General features: G+C 45.3%; 1 long non-coding RNA gene across 1 annotated transcript; it reads left to right on the top strand.

The window, feature by feature from the left end:
• Window positions 1–1,849: 1,849 nt before the first annotated feature.
• LOC144890737 (uncharacterized) lies at window positions 1,850–7,245 on the top strand. The gene is made up of 3 exons (XR_013622507.1): window positions 1,850–4,122; window positions 4,225–4,333; window positions 6,217–7,245. It is a non-coding gene; the product is annotated as an uncharacterized LOC144890737 (long non-coding RNA).
• Window positions 7,246–7,254: the final 9 nt, after the last annotated feature.

The following is a 7,254-nucleotide window of genomic DNA, read 5'->3' as shown; positions in this document are numbered from 1 at the left end:
GACCCACCTGTTCAACGCTGCATTCAACATTCAACCCACAGCATTTAACCCCTGACTATCTCTTCTCCTTCTCCCTCCTTTTGCTTTAAATATTTCCCTATTGATTCTTGTCTTGTCTTTTTGATTCTTGTCTTATATATATGCCGTATATCGCTGCTGTTTGTTTTCTTGATTCTTGTCTTTTTGCAATTGTTGTTTTCATGTATTGTTATGCATTATGTTTTCCACTCTGTCAAAGCGCCTTTGGGCTTCTGGAAAAGCGCTATACAAAATAAATGAATTATTATTATTATTATTATTCTCTGTATTCAACAGCATTTCCAGATATCTTTTCCATCTTCCTTTCATCTGGGTCGACAACGATTTGTCCCACTTCATCCTTCAAGCAACTCACCCCCATCACATCACACCTCTCTTTCGCTATCTGCTTTGCAATCCTGAATACTGCTTTCTGACCCTCTTCCGAATCCAAACGTTCTCCGAACATTTTCCTCCATGCCTCCTGCGCCTTTGCTACCTCTTTCTTTGCAGCCTTCTTGGCTGCCTTATAAGTTTCATGCTCTGCTGTTTCTGCTCCCGTACCCTTCGCCTTCTGCCACTCCTTGAACTTCTTCCTCTTCTCGTCAATCCTCTTTCCAACTTCATCATCCCACCACCATGTTTCCGAGTGCCACGGTGGTCCTTTTGTCCATCCACATACCTCACCAACGGCTCCCAACAGACTAGCTTTCATTGACATCCAACCACTTTCAAGCTCAACCACATCATCCTCGACCCTACTCATTCTCTCTTTTAATGCCTCCCTTACTGTCACCTCTTTCAACCTCCACACCTTCATTCTCGGTTGGTACTTCATCCGCCGAGCTCTCCTCGCACCTTTCACCCTTATGTCGCAGACAACCAAGTGGTGCTGTGAAACAACCTCCTCCCCCGGGATCACCTTTGTGTCCCGGAGGTGCCCCCTATCTTGCCTACGCACCATCAGGTAGTCAACGGTTGTCGTCGACCCACCTGACATGTATGTAACAAGCTTATTATCCTCTTTCTGGAACTGAGTATTACAAATGAACAAATCAGCTCCATCAGCAAACTCCAAAATCCTTTCACCTTCTCCATTTCTCACACCATGTCCGTAACCCCCATGAACTCCGTCAAAACCATCCATACTCCTTCCCACATGTCCATTTAGGTCTCCTCCTACCACAACAACTTCCTCATCTTTCACGTTTTCCATCAGCTTCTCTATTGCACACCAGAACTTGTCTTTCTCTTCATCGCTTCAACCAACCTGCGGAGCATATCAAGGAGATGACGTTCACCAAGAGCTTTCCAATCATAATTTTCACCATCATCAACCTATCACTCACTCTAGTCACTCTCACCACACTGTCTACAAACTCCTCAGAAAACAGGACACCAACACCATTCACGCCCTCCAGGCACCCTTGCCACATAAACTTGTATTTCTGTCCCTGCCTACCCTTCACCATTCTCACACCACTTCCCTTCCATCTCGTCTCTTGCACACAACATATGTCCGCTCTTCTTCTGACCAATACTTCCACCACTTCTCCTGATCTCCCTGTCATTGTCCCTACATTCCATGTCCCAGACCTCAGAAACCGATCTTCACTTCGGGCTGTACCCTGCCCATATGTAGTTGTAACTGTCATGGTTCTCTTTTTGAGGCAATGTTTGTATGGCCGGATGCCCTTCCTGACGCCAACCCTCTTAGTCGTCTCTTACGGCACGCAGGGATACGGTGTACCTATTCTAATCCAGGGTATACACTGGGAAACGTTTAAAATATGGAAATTCTGGGGGGGGGGGGGGGGGGGGAGGGCGGCGTCAGCATCACGGCTGCGGTTTAAACATATTCAAATAATATTTAAACAAAACCATGAAAAACAATCTGGGAAAAGTCTCTAAGTGAGAACGTGGATTTGAGAATGCAGGAGCAGAGGTGGAAGAAAAACGAGATATAGGGGGCGGGGCACAAGTCGAGACGAGGAGGAGAGCGAACAAGCACGTGTCCTGGAGAAGAGAAAGAATTAATATAGAATTTTTTTTTTTTTTTTGTTTATTTGTTTGTTCTGTTTTCAAAACGCTGGACAAAGGGTAAGATGTTCGTGAGAGGTAGGGGGGAGAAAAGAAAATCAAAGAAACAAGCAAATACTATGAAGGAAAGAACCCATATTCACAAAACACTGACGGGGGGGAGGGAGCCTGGAGAGACCAGGCCCCACGAGGTGCAAACAAAAAAAACGACTAATTGCGCACAAATTTGCACCAAAACCAAATAGAAACACAATAACGCATACACATCAAAATGCCCAGCGGAAATTTGACAAAGAAACGAACGGGAAAACACTCAAACTTTGATGCCGTGGAGAGATCGAAGCAAGCCTCGTCGCTCGAGGGACCGGAAGTCCTTCAATATCTGTGTACCGGAAGTGACTGTATATAGTACGATATCTCAAAATGTTGAGGACGGATTCCGACGAAACTTGGTGAACAGGTTTTGGAGTATGACCAGGATGAATCGATTCGATTTTGGTGAAGATGCAAATCTGCATCTGGATACAAGAGTTTCTTTTTAATTTTTAAGTGATTCTTCACCATTGATATATGGATACATATATTCTTCACCATGTAGAGCACGATATTTCAAAAAGTTGTGGATGGATTATGACAAAAGTTGCCACAAAACAAGACACGTGAAAGCCCGCTTGGAGTTTGCAAAAAAGCTCCTAAAGGACTCTCAGACTGTGAGAAACAGGATTCTGTGGGCGTTCATGTGTCTTTCACTGAGGAGAGGCTTCCATCTGGTAGTCCAGGAGCCCAGAAGGTTTATTCAAGTGAAAAAGTTGCTTGCACCTGTTACGGATTTGTCACTTCCGTTGTGGTTTTCATCCCCTTGAAACATTTCTGGTTCTATGTCATATTATTATTATTGTTCGAGGGAGATAGCCATTATTATTGTCACAAGGTAAAAATGTTAATGTTAAATGAAACAGGAAACCGGATCGGGAACCGGAAGAGGAGGAAGAAGAGGAGAGGGAGAGAGGAGGCGGGGCGAGTGAAGTCGGACAAGAAGCGAGTCGCTTCAAGCTCCATAGCGAGCATTGTCGAACGAAAGTCGCGAGTGAACTTTGAGTTCCTTGAAAGGAATTCCTGCGATAGGTGTTATCGCTGGGATTGACAAACCTGCGTGGTCAGGTTCGGCGTTGGGATTCTGACGAATCAATCATCGCCGGGTCGTTTCGACTCAAGTACGAGCCGTCGGCCATTTTGACCCTCGTGCTTTGTTCATCGCAAAAGGTCTTTGCTACGCGTCAGTTCTGTCACCATCCTGTCGTCTGTCGGGGATGTGTGTGCACAACGCGGAGTTTGAAGATTAATTTGCGGTTCGCCGACTGAACAGTGAACGTACATATCTGGAGGGCGCCTTTGGATTCCCATTCCTCCGTGAGTTTGCCTGACACGGTTTTGGACCACGTGACTCTTTATGCCGCTTCGGCCGCCTACGCCTGTGAGCTGTTTTGTCAGTGTGACCGGGCCCGTCATCTGAACGGGGTTCGGGTTTCGATTTGATCTCGCTCTGACACTCGCTGGAGGGGATCTCCTTTGAGTTATAGAGACATTGGGGAGTGTTCTTTTTCACTCACTTGGAGCACAGTGAGTTATCTTACCCTAGCAGATGGTACCATCATAAGATGTGTTGATTGTATTGTTGATTGCTATCATTGTTGTATCGTTATTCCTGTGTGATTTTTAATACATTATTTGTTTGTTGATAACCATTGGTGTGGTTGCAATATTGATTTTGACATGGAATAACACATTTTTCTGCCGTGGCTCCTCTCGGGGTTCGGAGGTACCCCGAGAGGAGTCTGACCAGGGGGTCGGGGAGGAGCACGTAACACACCCCATGTTTTTTTTTTTGACGTGCATCACGTCATTTACCAACTTGATAATTGACAAAATAACACTGACTTTTGTAGCTACGATTGACCTGTGTCCTATCATTAGTTGTGCTAATGGAGGAGGATACTACCACTACTCGTATGCGGTGGTACGAGGCTGTGACCGCATCGTACCTGTGGATACCCTACGTGCCAGGTGGGTGTTGGGGAGCTGGCTGATGTTGTGCATCATATCCCGAATTTGATATCCTTCAATGTGCTCATTTTGTCCGATGTAAACGGCCTCTCCTATCTGCAGGCTGCCCTCCCACAGCCGAGGCATTGCTCTATGGTGTCCTACAACTCCAGAAGAAAATTAAGAGGCAGAAAGTGTTGCTGTTATGGCATCGTAAATAGCAGCACAACAGGTGTGTTTGCAATGTGCCGCCTATAGTTTTCATGATCGTATTCATTTTGGTTTCAACTTTCACTCCATTTGTCATCCCGTTAACTCTTATCCAGATAAACCGATACGTTGTCGTAATTTAAATGGATTGCTCTTATAAATTCTAAAATACAAGAGATAAACTGGCTTGGAATACGTGATTTTTGAAATTATGTATGAATGCTAACTAGACCTGTCGTGTATGTTTGTTTTCAACAACTCGGTTCTGCTTGTTGGGCACTTTTAACCTGCCGTTGCTCGTGTGAAATCTGTAATTTAAATAAACTTTTAAACATCATTTTCAGCATTTGGACAAAAGAATGGCTAGTTCAGGATGGTTAACTACAATTGTGTTCCTGAATGAAAATCAGACTCGTAGAAATATCCATGGAGGAGAGCAGTTGGATTCTTACCAATCCCTGTTGACATAATTGGTTAGCGGCAGCGATGGTTATACACACACACACACACACACACACACACACACACACACACACACACACACACACACACACACACACACACACACACACACACACACACACACACACACACACACACACACACACACTTTCCCTTTCACCAATATATGCAAAAATTGAGTTTAATATATGTTGTGGTCCCAGAACCAAACAAAAAAGATATACTTGTAACAACACTCACAGCCCAGACAACTCCCACTCCCCCACTCGTCCTCCTCCTCCACTACCCCACCCCCTCCTCCACCTCCCCACCCCCTCCTCCACTTCCCCGCCCCCCTCCTCCACCACTACCCCACACAATTCCCACTCCCCCATCCCTCCTCCTCCACTCTCCCACCCCTCCTGCTCCACTCTCCCACCCCTCCTCCTCCACTCTCCCACCCCTCCTCCTCCACTCTCCCACCCCTCCTCCTCCACCACTACCCCAGTCCTTGTTCCCCAACCCTCCTTGTCCTCCCCAACTGCCTTCCACCTTCTCCCACCCTCTCCCCTCCTCCTCCTCCCACTCCCTCGCTCTCCTCCCCCAAGGCTGTTAAATTAAAACCAGGACGCAAAACATGCAAGGATGGGGTGGACAAGATGGACACAGAAGGAAGCCGTCTGTCCAACTCGTATTTGATATTGAACCAAACCGTGAAGACCCTCAGACATGAATTGTATAATAACTGCAACAGTAAGGACGAGAAAGTTGAGAGCACAGAGGAGGCGGAAATATATATATTTTGTATCGCAGGTTGCAAGCACAGTGTGGTCATTCTTGTTGAGTCTTTGGTATGACTCGGCTGGGGTCTGAACCACCGACTTCCCAGACTCTGAGCAGACACTCTAACTCTAACACCACTGAATCTGGTTCATGATTATTTGTTTTAATATTCAATTTATGGATATTTTAAACGTTTTATTAATTGCCTGTTATAGTTTTTTTTTGGTATACTGAATCGAGGCTCGTGAAAGAGCTAACATTTACTTCACAAACAAATCAACCAGACAAACAAAATACACAAAAAGAGGGAGCGGAAGACAAGATGGGGAGAGAAGGGGAAGCACACAAACACAACATCCGAGAGCAGGGAGATGTGTGGAAGGGAGAGGGCCCGGGGGGAGGAGGCATGGGAAGGGGGGGGGGGGGGGAAGGGAGAAGTGTAAAACACAAGGACAAGGATAGTGAGTTTAATAAAAGATAAATTATACATCTTGGTATTTTCTCTCCATCCCTGTGGTTTTAATTGGTAGATATATATTGATATTGTACAAAATAGGTTCAATTTTTCTCTTCAAGTTTCACATAATGTTGTCTTGATAAATGTTAAATGTTTTTCACTTTTTTTATTTAATTCCTCCTCCCTCCCGCCATTTCCTGTCCTCCCCCCTTTTTGAATTCCAGGTTTTGAGAAACGAATGGCCACTTCTCAGTTGGTATAAGAGTTTCACTCTATGCTGCTCCCTTCATGTACATTACATGAAATTAATTTGTACTTGTACAGCTTGGGCTTGTATAAATAAACCATTCTGAGGAACTTTCATTCTATTATAATTACTAGGGCGTGCCCGTACGTGGGTGCAAAAAAACATGCGTGCAAACAACAACAACAAAAAAAAAACTTTGAAACCACGTGGCAGTAACGACCACAGAACCCCCCCCCCTCTATTTACATGAAATGGTTTGGTCCATTCGCAAAGCCAAAGCGAACGGCTTGCGAGTACGGTAGAACCCCCCCCTCTATTTACATGAAATGGTTTGGTCCATTCGCAAAGCCAAAGCGAACGGTTGGTAAATAAATCGCCATAGCTCGGTAACTACTTCTCCGATTAATATGAAACCTTGAAAAGGCACATCCTCGGGTCCCCAGCAATATACCTGGCAAGTTTCAAGTATATCGGACCCGTGGTTGTCGAGAAACAGCGGTCACAGACAAACAAACACACAGACACACACACAGAGATTACTGGAATTATAGATAGACTAGGGCATGCCCGTACTATATATATATCTAAAATTATATCCCCCCCCTCTATTTACATGGAATGGTTTGGTCCATTCGCAAAGCCAAAGGCAAAGCGAACGGCTTGCGAGTACGGTGACAACCCCCCCCCTCTATTTACATCAAATGGTTTGGTCCATTCGCAACGACCACAGAACCCCCCCCCTCTATTTACATGAAATGGTTTGGTCCATTCGCAACGCCAAAGCGAACGGCGAACGGCTAAATCGCCATAGCTCGGTAACTACTTGTCCGATTAATTTCAAACCTTGAAAAGGCACATCCTCGGGTCCCCAGCAATATACCTGGCAAGTTTCAAGTATATCGGACCCGTGGTTGTCGAGAAACAGCGGTCACAGACAAACACACACACACACACACACAGAGATTGCTGGAATTATAGATAGATATTGCATATTATAAAACCTGAAACACTGACG

This window comes from Myxine glutinosa, chromosome 2, assembly GCF_964187855.1.
Source record: "Myxine glutinosa chromosome 2, kmMyxGlut1.1, whole genome shotgun sequence".
NCBI classification, from domain to species: Eukaryota; Metazoa; Chordata; class Myxini; order Myxiniformes; family Myxinidae; genus Myxine; species Myxine glutinosa.
This window is presented reverse-complemented; position numbering and strand designations above follow the sequence as displayed.